General features: G+C 31.5%; 1 protein-coding gene across 2 annotated transcripts in view; it reads left to right on the forward strand.

Annotated features, from left to right (window-relative positions):
* The first annotated feature begins 272 nt into the window (after window positions 1-272).
* LOC110031428 overlaps window positions 273-16,803 on the forward strand; it is a 23,613-nt gene continuing 7,082 nt past the window's right edge. For both annotated transcript variants that reach the window (XR_002294739.1, XM_020734613.1), the window contains exon 1: window positions 273-462. The gene's annotated coding sequence lies outside the window, so the exon portion shown is untranslated. The remainder of the gene's footprint in view (window positions 463-16,803) is intronic.

The raw sequence follows: 16,803 nt of genomic DNA on the forward strand, positions 1-16,803 counted from the left end.
TGTATCAGAGAGGAGGAGGCGAGCCAGGATCTTACCTTTAAAGCAGAATCACGAGAGAGGGGACAACGGAAATCGAGAGAAAAACTAGGTCGTGAGAGAGGGGGTAGGACAGTAAAAGCTGAATGAAATAAAATATAAAACACAGGCTACAGTGCAGAATTTGTGGGCCACATTTTATCAAAATTTTATCAATTCTCCTTCATGACTCCTTTATCAAATGATGAAAAAATTCAGGGACCTAGTGCAAAAAATAGGTCGCTAAACGCACCCATAATGAAGCAATTTTTTTAATAAATTTTGTCAAAAACCCGCAATTGCCCACCCTTCCTTTCAGTAGCGGTAGTCACTTTCGTCATCGGCACCCTCGCCACGAATTTATCTGACCATTCTCTCCGCAACGCTACGAACGCTAGACGCAGCCTCTCTTCCATCCTCTCCTCACGCCGAACGCCAGCCGCCAAGGTATGCTTCATCGTTTCAAATGTCTGGTGGTGTACAGACTTGGCGCCCTTCGTAACTAGCGATGGAATTTTTTGTTTTTCTTTCATGTTTGGGTTTTTTTTTTTCAACTCTTGCCTTTTCTTTTGATTACGCACCTTTTCAAATTCGTTTTGAAGTTTCTTCAAGTGGTTTCTAGCAAGCAATTACAAGGAATACGAAATTTATATGAAATCTGAATAGCTTAGAACCAAATTTGTTGTTAAATTGATTTCAGATTGTTTTGCAAAATCTAAGCACGCGCATACAAATTTTGAAAGCAATCACTTTAGGATGCTGTAAAAAAGGATTTGAGTTCTAAAATTTGCACAAAATTTCAGTTCCAGATTTTTTTAAGAAAACTTACTGTAAAGACAAATGCAGCGAACACTTTTACTTTCTTCCAAACTGAATGTTAAGATTTTGCTTGAATGCTTCAAGTTTCAGAAAAATAAAGGAAAGTTTTAGTATTTCTCGGTTTGCAGTATATTGTTTTTGGAGTGCGATTTTTCAGATTTCTGATATTCTGTTGCAGTTAAACATTCATAAGGAAAGGTTACTATGATAAACTAGGCCTCAGTTGATTTGCTTTGAAGTTATTTTGCCTGGAGGATTTGATGTAGAATAAATAATGCTTTGGAAAAGGTACTTAAATAGAAGTGATAGGTGGTTCCATGGATGAGCCAATTTATAGAGACCACCATTTTAACATGTGCATTAGTGACATGCGCAAATGGAAGAAATCAATGTGATGAACATAATAATTAATCATGAAAAATAACTTATTCCTTTTAATTTCATAACAAAAAAAATAAAAGAGTGATTTAATTGGTCATTTAAGATGAAACTTTTAAAGAATAAATTCAATTAAAATTATGATCAAGTTTAATTTGAAATATTGAGAATCTATTTAATAGAAAAAAATCTTATTTTTTATCCTTTTCATAGTCATCTTCTAAACTCATAAGAGAATTAGAGAAATTAATGTGCATCAAAATATCCCGAGAACTTACTATGCCGACTTATGAAGCACGAACACAGACACGGGGACACATGCACGACACGTCACTATATAGGGATACAACATATCAGAAAAAAATTGGACACGAAACGTCATGAACACTTTTTGTTATTTAAATAGTTACTAATATAAAAATATATATTTTTTCATTATTATTTATTAAAAAGATCACATTACAAATTATGCAAGAATAAAGTTTAACTTCACAAATTTAATTTATATTATAAAATTTCATGCTTATAAAAATTAGTTTTTTAAATTAAATTAAATATATTTCAAAAGAGTTCATCAAACTTATCTACTAAAAGTTAAAAAATTCTTTGATTACATAGAGGGAATAACTAATGCTCGGCTTCGCCAAATATTTGATGTATCTTCGATGCTCGATTTTGACGAATGTTAGAGGGAATTTCAACATGACGAGAGATGAGCGATTTCGACTATGATGTATAATTAAGGCTATACGTTTATTTATAATTTTTTAGTTTTCGTGTCCCATTTTCTTGAAATAGTTTTAAACTCACTCCCGATGCGGTGTTGAGGTGTGTCCCGAATGTGTTCGAGCCTGAAAAAAACTTCAGCATATATTTTATAGTGTCAAAGAAGTGTCGGTGTTCGTTAACCAACACGATACAATGCATTTTTAGAAGTGTTGGTGCTACATAGATGTTGACCATTCCAAGATCTCTCAATTAAGCCAAAACACTAGAAAGTGGTGAACTTGCTAGGGCCATAGTGAACTCACTTTAGTAGACACTAGTCAAGGATCATTCTGCGATACTCACACATGATTAGACATACCTGACAAAACACAGCCACACTCACTTAAGCTTAGGAGCTACTCATCAACATTTCACAACTAAAAAAAAAATACTCAATGAAATGATCAATAGTGATTCTGATGTAATTAGGCTACTAGCATGATTTATTTGACAACAATTAACAAATAAGTTTTGATATGCATTTTCTTATTTATGTAACTCAATATGTAGCCTTCACCCGATTCTTGGTTTATACCTATCAATAGTGGTCATGGAGATTACTTGTTACCTAATTATTTATAATGAAACTCATAATGAATTCCTAGAAGTTCTCATATAGATTCTCTTTCTTTATTTTTCCAACTTCACCTTTTTTTCTTATTAGATTTGTTGGTAAGGTTCTAGTATAATTCTTGGATAATTTTTGATCCAACATTTTTATATAAAGGAAATTTACTATAGCAGCACTATGTTAAATTTATTATTGGGTTAAAAACTGCGAAAATAGGAAACCTATAATAAATTGAAGCTAGCATATCAAATAATGAAACTTATAATGAATTCCTATTATTTCTTATATTAGATTCTCTCTTTCTTTATCATGAAGAGTACATGTTACCTAATTATTTATAATGAAACTCATAATGAATTCCTTGAAGTTTTTGTATTAGATTTTCTTTTTCTTTAGTTTACCAACTTCATTTTTTTTTGCTCATTGGATGTGTTAGTAAGGTTCTAGTTAATTGATGGATATTTTCGATCCAACCTTTCTGATTTTTGAGCATCAACTATTCACTTATATTATTCATTTACGCTGTAGTGTTAATTTATCATCTTGAAATTCACGTTGATCTTGCAAATCAATTAGGTAAGAGTAAGAATGATGACGAGTATCCCTTAGTTCACTAGCCTGTTCTTTTGGTATTAAATTCACCACTTGCTATTGATCTTTAGGCTAAAATAGGAGACAGAAATGTCATTGACGCTAAATTAATAAATGATGCTACTGGTAAAATCCTGCAAATCAAAGATAGATTAAAGACTGGATAGGATTGACAATGCAAAAACTATGATGCTAACTTTTGGCTCGTAGAATTTATTTTGGTGAGTTTGTATTTTTCAAAGTTCGACTGATGAAAGGCATGTAACATTTTGTAAAAAGAGTAATAATAAGGCCACAATATGAATGACCATATAAAATTGTTGAAAAGATTAAAAAAGAGTCTTACATATTAGCTTTACTAGCACACATACTGGTACTATATGGTATCTTTGCACAAAATTCATAGCCAATAAATAGAGTTGTATAGATTCGCTTAATATACAAGCTAATCTAACTTATATATAATAATAAGAAAATGCTGTATTATGATATAAAATTACTTTGCAATAAAGATATTTCATTTGTATGATTTCTATTAAACTATGAAGCAAAGATAGATGTTATTTGAGAGAAGGAATTAAAAGACGCAAAAATGTTATCCATATGTCTTTAATTAAGATATGTTTGCTACTATTGTATTCATTAAATTTAAAAGATGAAATATTAATAAGATGGAAAAATTATAAATGATGATTAAAAAAATAATTAATTGAACTGGCTAGCACCATTTTAATTAAAGTGACACTAGTTAGTTTATCTAATAAAATAAATGGAGGGGAAAGTGGGATTAATCCCAAGTGAAATAGGGAGTATTTAAGTGAAAATTAAGTGAGAGATGAGCAATGTGCGTAGGAAACAGTGCAGAGCGAGCGGTGAATGGCGATGATAACATAAATGATACATGCAGATGGAGTTGAGAAACAATATCAAGCATTATGGTTCTGCATTGTAGTGAGGATGTCAAGCATAAATTCCATGCAATCACGATTCAACAGCAAGTTGAATCATATAAATAGAAACATTTGCGAATATCATGTTGATCTTCTTTAATGTAGGCAAGGGTTTGGAATTCAAAGTTAAGAAATTATCGTTGAGCTGGGATAAAATATACCTTAACCAAATTTAAGTTCTCTTTCTACTTCTAAACAAATTATTTAAAAAAAATCCATTCAAGGATTTTTATGAGCAGATTTATAGTCACATTAATCAAAATTAATAATTAGATTGTTTAAATGTGTATCTATTTGAGCTGGAGAGGTAAGAATTTATTTGATTATGTAATCATTATAGGAGATATATATAGGAATGAAAGCATGGGTGGGTACTTATTTAAAACATTAATAATATTATATTTAATCTAAGTTAAAAAACAAAATAGAATTAACTGTTGTACTTTGATTGTTCTGAAATAAATCAAAATTAGTGATTTATTTCAAGAAGGACGATTTATTTACATAGAAAATAAGACAATTAACAAGTATGCTTTATGTGCACAGTTACAAGTATTCCATTAAAAGAGCTAAAGTGAAGAATTAAAAGATAGAGATCAACAAACTTTGTTCATATAATGTTGAAGTGGATAACAACATTTTCTAGTTTATGGTAATTTATGGTTTCTAATGCATGCTTGAGTAAATAAAATGACATATTTTGTTTGTATTGCATAATGCTAAAATTTTTATTGTATGAGAAAAAGGACATTTATTCTTCTTGTTCTAAGACTATATATGCTACAATAAATTTTAGATAAATGCCTTTTAAGATCATGAATTGATGAATTTTAATAATGTACATAAACTACTATGAATTTTAGTGTTTTTAAAACGAAATATTTTTGTATGATTAACAAAGATGTCACTTTTTTGTAACACTAGATGAGAATGTTAATGTACCTAAATGCATAAATTGAAAAATATTTAAAAAATGAAATAAATATGCATGTTCCTTAAATGAAACAATACTTGATGGTGCTTCTAAGATAATTTTTTGAATGAAATGTAATCGCCACTAGTTTAAATTTCTTTTAAATTAAAAAGTTATTGTTTCTCTATTTTGACCTGCAAGCATATTAAATTGTATTTTAAAAATATTATATTATAGAGTAATAATTCTCCATTTAGTTGTTATAAAACTTAACCACTTGTTTAGTTTTTTATTTTTGGAAATGCTCTTTTAAATTAAATAGCTACTAGAAGAGGATTTTTGTATGTAAGAAGAGGAGACGATGGAAATATGTACTTTAGGAATATTTAAATCTTGTTTTAAAGTTATTTATATATGATTGTTGTATTAGATATGATTTACATATGAATTGAATATATAAAATTTTATGGGCATTTACATACAGACCACCTAATTCATATGTATCTACTATCTAACAATTGAATTTAACCACCTAATCCTTATGTATTTACATAGCCAACCCCTGAATTTTACATTTTACATCAGTACCACCCAAACCTTTCATATCACATAAAAAATACTACAATTTCAACTTTTAAAAAGTGAACTACTCCTTTTTATGTATAGACAAGGTGACATGTATGTAAAAAATTGAAGTTGAGGTGTTATATATGTAAATACACAGGAATTAAAGTGGTATTTATCTAAATCATCCAAATTGTGATTTTTAGTATCCGATCATCTATTTCATCTTTGGTGACTGTTGTTACTAGGTTAGATCAGGACACTTTCAATTAAACATGATAGAAAATAATCATTTTTTTGGAAGAATTTTATTAATTTATTGATAGGGGAATTTTCTTACATATTCCAATATTTTTAATATATTTATTTATCTGATATGTAAATTTTTACATTTGTTAGTGTACACCACTTAAATGTTTCAATCACATAAAAAAATGCATGAAAAATCTGTGATTTGCTTTTAATAAATTAATATTTTTGGATTTGATTCAGAGATTTGACTTATTCTTAGTAAATATAAAAAAAATAAATATTAGATTTGTAAATATATGAAAAATCTATGGCATATGTATAAATTCTCTATTTAATTAAGTATTTATGTAAATTAAACTTATTGTAAAATTTTTAATTGGTATATATTATTTTAAGCTTTGCCATATTGGCCTGTTCATTAGCGGATTCAAATCTTTATTTTTATACATATGACTTTTCCTTAATTTTATAAGATTTTTTTATGAATCATTGGATCTCTATCAAATGGTCTATATTGCTTGTGGGATCGTATATAATGAAAATTAGCCTTAATTGTGTCTCAGTTTATCACGTCACTTGCTCTCTGTCCGCCCATTATCTCCAACTGCCAAGTTGCAATACCGCACTTTTTTTTTTCTTGAAGACTCCAAAATATAAAGCAGGTCGTCAATAGCCCATCGTCCACTTCGTCATCAACATAGCCTTTGAGAAATAAGCTTTGCTTAGTAGTCTTTTTACTGTTTTCCATGGTTTTAAATATCGGACCCGATCGACCAGTTCGACCGGTTTAATCGTTAACCGGGTCATTCACCCGTTTCAGTCTAAGCTTAAAATCATTTCTGCATAGAACTAAAATTGAATCGATTAGAAATGAGGATGAACCGACGAACCTGTGAGTCGATCTAGTTTTGAAATAACCGATCAGTTCAAATATTGTCCTATTTTAGCCTTTAATTTTGTTAGGATGACCAAAAATAAGATATTTAAATTAAAAAAATAGAAAAAATATTATTCTTAAATTTTTTATTTAAAATATTATTCGAAATATTCAAAAGTATTGTCTTAAATTAAAATTGTAATGGTTTATTTGATAAAAATGATATTAATATATTCTTATTTTATTATTAAATTACATTAAAATATATTAAATATTTATTACATTGTCCAATTGAACCTCTGGTTTAACCTCGATTGAAATATTGGATCTTGAACATTTTCTTTTTTCGGTTTGATGTCTGATCTGGTTTTCATAATTTTGGTTTTTTCTACATCCAACTGCCTCTTCTTCTTCCATCTCTTCGCCGCTGCTTTTAAGTTTTTTACATGTCTTGTTTGAGCAAGGCGTTATGCCACCTATGAAGGTTTTTGGTCTTCTACCTCATATTTTCTCTTCTATTCACTCTGGAATTTTGCAAACACTAAGGGTATTTTTTAAAATACTGAAAATATCTGAAAGTTGTTTTGAGTGTATTTAAAAATAACTAAACATGTTATATTATACCAAACATGTTTTGTTTTAAATAAAAAAAAATTAAAAAACAAAGAAATAAAAAAAAAAAATGATCCCAAATGGCCCCTAAGCTTATCTAATTTTTGTTGTAATTAATATTTTAGCATGGAACGGTTTTGAATAGAATTAGAAATGCTACTAATTGAGGAACATTTTAAAGTTCCTTCTTCTTTTATAAGCCAAAGCACTATTTGATGAGCTACTATTTAGAATGGTTCAGATTAGTCTGTAATTTGAAAAGTAGCCAATTATTTGGCAGTATATGAGCACGAGTTGATTGTTTTTAGTAGGTTACATACAATCCGCCAGCGATTGTGATTGAAACTGAACAAAATTCCAAGATGTACAGAAAGACTTTGAGGCTTGAGGATTACTTGATTCGTTTCCATTAGTATGAACATTGCCATCATAATCATTTCAATGTATTGGGACTCAGCTACCAACACAGATTAATATTGCATGACTCATGGTTTTAGGAACTCTGCAACTTTTAGGTATTCCTGATCTAGAAGGTGATTTTTTGTAATATATTTGACAATTTTACTTGATTTAGTTTAGCCAATTTTAGCTAAATAAACCTTCCTTGCACTATAAACTGGTTTTGTTAAGCTGAATAATATTTAAAAATTCCAATTTTTTCTTTATTATCCTCTTGTTTATATTCTTCACATTTGATCATCAGGATTCCTTTTAATTCAAATCCAAATATATAAAATAGGTGATTAGAAATTCTATTTTACATTTATGGTAATAAACCAAATGATGCATAACTTTAATTTTGACATTTCTATTTGGGATTTAATCACAGTGTTTTTTTATTCTATTTATTAAGCTCTTTGCAGTCACATTTGCCATAGTAATGATATTGACAGTTAGAAGGTAACATATTATTATCATATTTTTTTAATATGTTGTGTTATCCAAGAATGAGTACACAATATTTTTGTTGTGTGCTGTAATTTTTTTTTGATATCAGGGGATTTTTTTTATTTTATAACATTAAATTTGAAAATTGAGATGACTATAATTACTCTTTAGTAAGCCAAAGAGTTCATTCAGTTGCTTATAGGATGTAAAATTTATTTTAGAAAAAAAAACTTTTTAATATGTTACTAGAAAATCTATCCGATCAAGCATGGATCTTAATGTAATAATGTAAATCTGAAACTTTTGGAATTAAATTTAGGAAAATTTGAACTCTAATTCTAGAAGCTTACAATCTAAATGATTATTTTGTTGAGGCAAATTTGTCAAGGTAATATACCATTTGATTCAAGTTTTATTGGTTTTAAATCAAATACTTGAAGCATAGTTAGAAATTCCATGACAGCATTTGATAGGTTAAATAATTTTTAAATATTGTGTGCTTATAGCTAGCGACATCTGGATGAGAGAAATTTAAGGTGATTAACCTTTGTTATATTACCTGAGACGAGCTAATTTTATAATCTGTCATAATTAAATAAATTGACCCTTACCATATTAAAACTTTTGCAGACGCCTTAATTTTATGATAGGCCATCACCCTTTAGCTGCTCAGCATAAACTGGGTGCATCTATGTTGATGTTTTGGTATAGGATCTTTTTGGTTCTCGACTTACTAATCAGTGTGACTAGTTAGGATTTATTTGCTACTTCTTTGGTGTGAAGCGAGTTTAGCTATTTTCCTATACTAAAATATTTTTCTTATAGTTTTCATACATATGACCATTCGTGTTTTTATTTATTTTGCGACCATCCATTAAATATGTCAGCTCAAGTTTTATTGCTAATAATTCAGCTGTGATTTGATTTTTCCTTGGATGCTTTTCATCCTTCATGCTGTGCTACGATTGCCCATTTAATAATTTCATTTCTGTTGCATTTTCTATTTAGAAAAAAAGGTTCTAGTTGCAATATAATACCGATAAATTTAGTCCATATATACCAGCACCTTAACATCTCAATATGAAATACATCCGTATAATGAGTTTGAACTAGGTAGCAAAAAGCAGGATTAGAGGGATACTAATGTTTGTACTTTATAATTAGTATTATTTTTGTATAGATCTTGGAGTTTGAATATGTATTATGCATAACTCAACAACCTTTTTTTTTATTTTCTTGTATGGTATGTACAAGTAATTGCTTAGCTGCTCCAACCTTTTTTTATTTTCTTATTACCAACAAAATATATTATTTTGTTTACATTTAATATTTGTTTATATTTTCATGTGTTTTTTTCTATTAATTTATTATTGCTTTCGATTTGCTTGGAAACCATAGAATTAATTTTTTCTATTATAATTTTTGTGGAATAGTAGCCCCAACCAAAAAAGTCTTCGCTACATTGCTTGGAACAAGTTTTGTGTTCCTAAGCAGTATGGTGGGCTTGAATTTCACTCAGCTTTACAATGGCACAACCCTCTTTGAGCCAGATTGGCTCGAAATTTCTTGAAGGAGGTTAATTCTTTTCTTTTTAAATGCTTCGCTGAAATTTGTGTTAAATATTTGTAAAGGCGAAAAGAACATGGCTGATTCATGTGCGTTAAAAATTATTCGCGTTGCTGCTGATAGCCTAATTAATATCATTCGGTGGAAGGTCGGGGACAGGAAAATCATTAATTTGATGGACCATACTTGGATTTTGAACTTATTGATTCCCAAATGGCCTACGTTCATTAATATGGAGGAAATTGAAAATATGAACATAGAGGATTTATTTTCTAATGGGGGAATTGGAGAATGTTTCTTTTGGAGAATTATTTTGGGTTTGAGCTCATTAATACTATACAATAGGTCCAAGGGCTATAATATATGCAACTGAGTTTTGTTGAACTTAATTTGAAGCATTCTAGGAAAACTATTACTGATTTGGCTTTTGAGAGGCAATTTTATAATTTTTTAAAAGAAGAAATTTGGATTTTGAGATTTCATCTCCATCCTCGTGAAGTGTTTTTTGGTGGCGTATTCTACATAACACCATCCCTTCAAATGAATGGCTCTTTCACTACAATATTGTTGAGGATGCATACTGCCTCTGGGGCTGTAGCGAGGTTGATGATTTTACTCTTGTGGTGGCAAAATGTAAAATCATCAAAGAAATTTGTTGATGTCTTTCACGTCGGGGACTTCAAATTCCCGAGTTTGTTACTTTTGAGGATGTTTGTTCGGTTTAAAGCACTTTCCCGGCTCTAGTATAGCCATGGGTTGAATTTTTTGTTAAATTGTCTACCAACGATGGTAGGCTCGCAATGCAAAAAAACACAGCAAACTGTATGGGACTTTGGTTGTAATGGCCAAGCTGGTTTTGGTTTGGTCATACGAGATGAAATAGGGAATGTTATTATTGCGGTTGGTAGAACTTTACTAAATTGTGATAGTTCGATGTTGAAGCATGAGGCCATTCTCTTTTTTGGTGACTTGATCCAGTAGTAAGGAAAGAAATAAAAACAAGATATAGTAAAAAAGTAGAGGAATAATAAAAAATGCAAGTTAATAACTCAGAATAAACATGAATTAATAATGACTAAAAACTAGCCATTAATAAATATTCTAATACAATTAGATAAAATTGGTCCTATAGGTCAAGTAGGTTTATTTAGATCTGATTGGGTCAACTAGTTAAATCAAATTCATTAAACATTGATTAGGCTCTATTAAGTTATTTTTCAATCTATTCGGATCTATCAAAGTGTTGAATATTATTAGTTAGTCCACTTTTGGGGTTTAAGTTTGTATTAAATTAAAACCTAAAATTGAAAATGATGTAACCTACTTTAATGGTTAAACGAGGTCAACATATCTACAATTTGGTAATTTAAATCTTATGGAATAGGTTTGGAGAAGTGATTGGATCATTTGTTTCAAAGTCCCAAGGCCAAGGAAGTATTAGGGCCAAATTGACCATAGATCAAAGTTACGCCACACCCACATGTTAAGCCCATGAGATCACATGGCTAATTCTCTATTCTTAAACTAAAACCATGACGGTAAAGGAAATGCATAGGCAACCAATTGAGTTCCATTGGGATTAATTATGGTTAAGGCAGAAAGAGGTTTGCTCTAGGTTTGGCTAGGATTAGACATATTGATATAACAAATATGATTTGGAATTTATTGATTTATAGGGTTATTCCTATGATTTTTATTAAATCTAGAAGGGACCTTTAGTTATTCTAAGGTCATATCTTGTGTTAGTCCGTGCTAAAGGCTGAAGTAGATTTCTAAAGAAGGATCTATGAATGAATAAAGAAATGGAAACTAATATTTAATTCATATGAAGAAAAGCTTGAAATGAGTCCAGAAGTAGACTAGAGGTCAATATGTAATGATTTAATGAAGTTTAAATGGCTAGAGTTGTGAATTGCAAGCACAAGCTTAGCTTGAAGGGCAACTTGGACTAATTCATCTCAAGCAAGAAGACATGAGAAATTGATATTTATAATGCCAATTATTAATCACAAATTGATTTTAATAACTTCTTAAATTCTTTGATTATTGATAAGAAGTGTTATTTTTGTATTCTTTACGATAACACTAAGATTGTATTCTTTGATGATCAAACTTGCATCTTAGTCTATCTATCGAAAAAAAGAAGAAGAAGCAAATTTAGTATTTGTTATCACCTACATAAATGGTTGTGGCTCCTCTTTCGGAAGGACATTTTCATGCATAAGAATTTGGGCAAAAGCTTTCCTTTCTTAAATTGGTTTTGGCCACTCTCTTAGAATGGAATCCTTATGCAAGGACGTTAGGCATATTTTTAATTAAACATCATTTCACTCTTCTTTCTTAAATTTATAACACCTGATAAAGAAATGGAAGTTTAAAATTCAAAGGAGGAGACCATGTTTTGAATTATAAGAGTTATTGTATAAATATAGCCTCGAATACAATGATGTTAAAGTTTCATTGAAGCAATAGTTCTCTCTCCTTCCTCAAATTTGACACTTCATGAAGAAAAATGATTTAAAATTTAAAAGAAGAGGAGATCATGGATTTACCCATTGAGTAATTACACAAATTAAGCCTCAAATAGACATTTACATTATGAATTCAAGTATATATGGCCAGCCACCATGAGTTTTTTTAATTATATTTTATTCTTGTAATCACGAAAAAGTGGTTATAAATATGAATAGCATTACATCAAATATTTCATTCGTTGAATAATGTAGAATTCTCGAGCATTTTCCTAGAAGGTAGGGTTAGATTCCTCTCTCATGATAGGAACTTTGTTGAGTTACCCAAGAAATTATATTTTATATTTAGCTCAGTCATAAATAAACCTTACAATTTCTTTTTCTGATAATTTTTATTTCTTTACTCCTAGTTCATGACGGTGTTATCTCTACTCTCCACGTATCTAGTTCCCATATTTTTAGGCTTATCTTCCATTTATTATTCCACCATAGCCAAGATTCACTCTTAGGATGTCTTCACTCAACCATATAGTTAATTGATGTTGCCTTAATCCACATAGTGCTCGAATGAATTTCTTTTTTGGAAAAAAATGATGACTTCTTTTAGTATATTTATGTATTTTATGATCATGGTTTATTTGCGCTAATTTTTGTTAAAAGCCCTAAGAGAAATTTTTGTTTAGGATTTTGTGAGATAAATTATGGAGATTGTTTGACGATATAAGAAATGCTGGAGCAAATTTTCTTAACTAGAAAATATTAAAATTGCAGAGATAAAATAAATCAATCACTCACGAAAGCAATAAGGTTGCGAAAGATACCAAACCATCAGTTGGTTTAGCCAGCTTTTTGTTTTTCACAATCAACAACCATTTTTATTTAGAGAACCAACAAATAAATAGTTTGAACATTCCTACAATTTTAAAATTTAAATTCTATTGATATTTAAAATTTTCAATTCTTTTTCACACATATTTATAACTATATAATACACGCTCACTCTCTTTTGAAAATTAATCGATTCCAAATGGCTCAAAGCAATTGTCGTTCAATTATAGTTTCGTAACTGAGTGGAAGTTTATTTTTTTATCATAATTTAATTGTTTTAAGTATAAAGTATGTGATATTATATATAAAAATGTCTATAAACACATGAATAAATTTAATGAAATTAAAGTTAAGCTCAAAATTTAATCAAATAAATTATTAATTATAATTAATTAATTTATATAATCAATCAGTAAACAACATAAAGTCCTATTAGCAAATTTAATAGATTAAATAAATTCTCTTAAATTAATATAAAAAAAGAAATAAATAAATAAATAAATAATTTTTTTTTTAGAAAGCCCAAAAAGGCTAATATATTAAATAGAAAGAAAGATACGGATACAATGTGTTAAAGGGCCCAAATATGACATCCAGTTCATACCAAAACCACAAGTGGTTCCAAAACTAAAAAAATACAGTAGAGAAATAAAGAAAAAGTCTAAAAATGCTGAAATACAAAGTATCATGTGGCTAGAGAGCAACCCAATTTGGTTTTGCCTCTAACTCCAGTTCTAGGGAAGGAGTAAGCCAATAAATTGGTAAGATGATTGCCATTGCCATAGTAACCAATGTATCATCCAATATGTTCCCTAGCTGGAGTCGACTTTCATTCTTCTTCTTCCTCCTAGAATAGACCTACCATTCCTTTTCCAAAGATTGACTTATCTGATCTTGATCTAGCGTGTGATGGATGTGTGCAGATTGTTGAACATTAGAAGTAGCAACATATTGTCCCGACTGATCTGCTATTGGATCAAAAGAATTCTCTCGTGTGTCTTGGCACGTGAGAGTCTTCTTCAATAACAGTGGGTGATATAAGCACAATTGGATCTTTAGCTGTAGTATGTTATTCTTCTTCAGGAACTGTGGTGTTGGGAAGATGATCGGGTTGTATCTTCTCAACTGGGATAATAGGTGGCTGTTCTTTAGTGATATTCGACATTAAATGAGAATGTAAACGATAGCAATTAGTAAAGCTGTGACCAAACATATTACAATGAGAGCAATAATGAGGGTGTGGTTCGATTTTAATCTTTTATCAATACCCGTTGTGAGTTGTGAGTGGTTATCCACACCTCATCCGGAGCTGGTTGAGTGATATCCCTCTCAACTAACACATAAGCCACATAGGGTCTGGTGACAGCAAACGTAAGACTATCAACCCTGAGAGACTTACCGTAAGCAGTTGCTAAGGAGCAGAGAATTTTTAAATTGAACAGATGTAATTTTAACCCCAGAAATTTTATCCAAACTGGAATGATAGGGGACTCCGCTTTGGGTCGAAATCAACGGTTCACTTCAGAATTTTCATATAAAGGTTGTCAATCTTGATAACTTTCTGAGAAAAAGATGCAGGTATAATCAATATCATGAGACAACTGAATCAATATGTGCTGACCGTCAAGTAAATCACTATTCCAACTGCCCAATAGCTTCAAATCCTCAAACTCTATCCGAAAGATCCCGAGAGATCTCTAATTTTGGGTTATATATATATATATATATATAGATGTCGCAATGCCTTAGTGCAGTGTTCCTTCGGTCGTAAATCTTTTCTCTGGTGCTCGACGACGAACTTCCCGCACGCGACGACGACGACGACGATGACGACGAAGGGCTCTGTGTTCGTCGTCTTCGATGAAGGGCTTCAGCGCTGCTTCCCTTTTCGAGCTCCAATTTCAAGCTGTGGTTTCTCATGAACTTCCCACACTCGACGACGAAGGGCTCTGCGTTCATCGTCTTCGACGAAGGGCTTCGGCGCTGTTTCCCTTTTTGAGCTTCGGTTTTGAGCTAGCAGTTTTATATGCGTTCCCTGTCGGCGGTTTCCTGTTTGCAGAAGGGCGCGCTTGTTCTTTTATGCGTCTCTCTCTACTCACTCTGTTTCGCAGAAGGGCGCACCTATCTGCTCGCTTTCTGCCCGGCAGAAGGTTTCCTGTTCGTCTGTCGGCTCGCTTCCTGCCCGGAAGACTATTTCTCTTCTGTCTTGTGAGGAAGATGGCCTCGATGCTCCATTCTTATGCAAATGCTCTTAAATGCTCTTGCCGGCGACTTTCCTACTCGTGCCCCTCCTCCAGGTTCAGCGCCTGGTTTTGTTATCGGTAAGTCCTACAATGTTCCAGAATCTTTTCATGAGTATCTTGAAGGTGAAGGTGATCACACTTTTATTAAAAAACTTGGAAAAAAAATGGGAAGCCTGCACTTATTCTCGCAGAGGTTGAAATCGATACTCTCGCGTCCTCTTGGCGTTTCTATTTAGTGGGGAAATCCCTTTATTGTCACTCAAAACTGGAGATCATTAGAAAGGAGTTTGATACTATGAAACTATTGGACAGTTGGAACATTGACCTACTTGAAGGTAGACATAATTATTCAACTATCTCATGATGCCGATTACACTAGCATTTTCTCTCGAAAAGCCATCAAGATTGACAATTATTTTATGAAAATTCTGAAGTGGATTGTCGGTTTTGATCCAAAAGCGGAGTTCCCTATCATTCCTGTTTGGATAAAATTTTCGGGGTTAAAATTATATCTGTTCAACATGAAAATCCTCTACTCTTTAGCAACTGCTTATGATAAGTTTCTCAAGGTGGATAGTCCTACGCTTGCTGTCACTAGACCCTCTGTGACCTGTGTGTTAGTTGAGAGAGATATCACTCAACCAACTCTGGATGAGATATGGGTTGGTACTATGCACAACGGGTATTGACAAAAAGTTGAAATGGAACCTTATCCTCCTTATTGCTCTCATTGTAGTATGTTTGGCCACAACTCTACTATTTGTTACTGTTTGCATCCTCATCTAAGGCCGAATATCACTAAAGAATAGCCACCTACTATCCCTGTTGAGAAAATGCAACCCGATCCTCTTCCCAACACCGCAGTTCCTGAAGAAGAACAATATATTACTGCTACAGATCCAGTTGTGCTCATGCCACCCATTGTTATTGAAGACTCACTCATATGCCAAGACACACGAGAGTGCTCCTTTGATCCAATAACAGATCAACCAGTACAACATGTAGTTGCTTCTAATGCCTAACAATCTGCACATCCCCAACACACTTTAGACCAAGATCAGGTGAGCCAATCTTCGGAAGAGGAATGACAGATTTATTCTAGGAGGAAGAAGAAGAATGAAGGCCGACTCCAACTCGGGACTTATTCGATGATACATTGGTTACTACTGACAATGACAATCATCTTACCAACTTATTAGCTTGCTCCTTTCCTAGAACCAGAGGCAAAGACAACCAAATTGGGTTGCTCTCTAGCCACCTGATACTATGTATTTCTGCATTTTTAGGCTTTTTCTTTATGTCTCTAATGTACTTTTCAGTAATTTCTAGTTGTGGAACCTCTTGTGGTTTTGTTGTGAGTAGGGTGCCATGTTTGGGCCCTCCATCACATTGTATCTGTATCTTTCTTTCTAGTTAATATATTAGCCTTTTTGGGCTTTCAATATATATATATATATATATATAAAAGAAATATCTAGTATGTATGTAAATCCCACA

This window comes from Phalaenopsis equestris, unplaced genomic scaffold (genome assembly GCF_001263595.1).
Source record: "Phalaenopsis equestris unplaced genomic scaffold, ASM126359v1 Scaffold000814, whole genome shotgun sequence".
NCBI classification, from domain to species: Eukaryota; Viridiplantae; Streptophyta; class Magnoliopsida; order Asparagales; family Orchidaceae; genus Phalaenopsis; species Phalaenopsis equestris.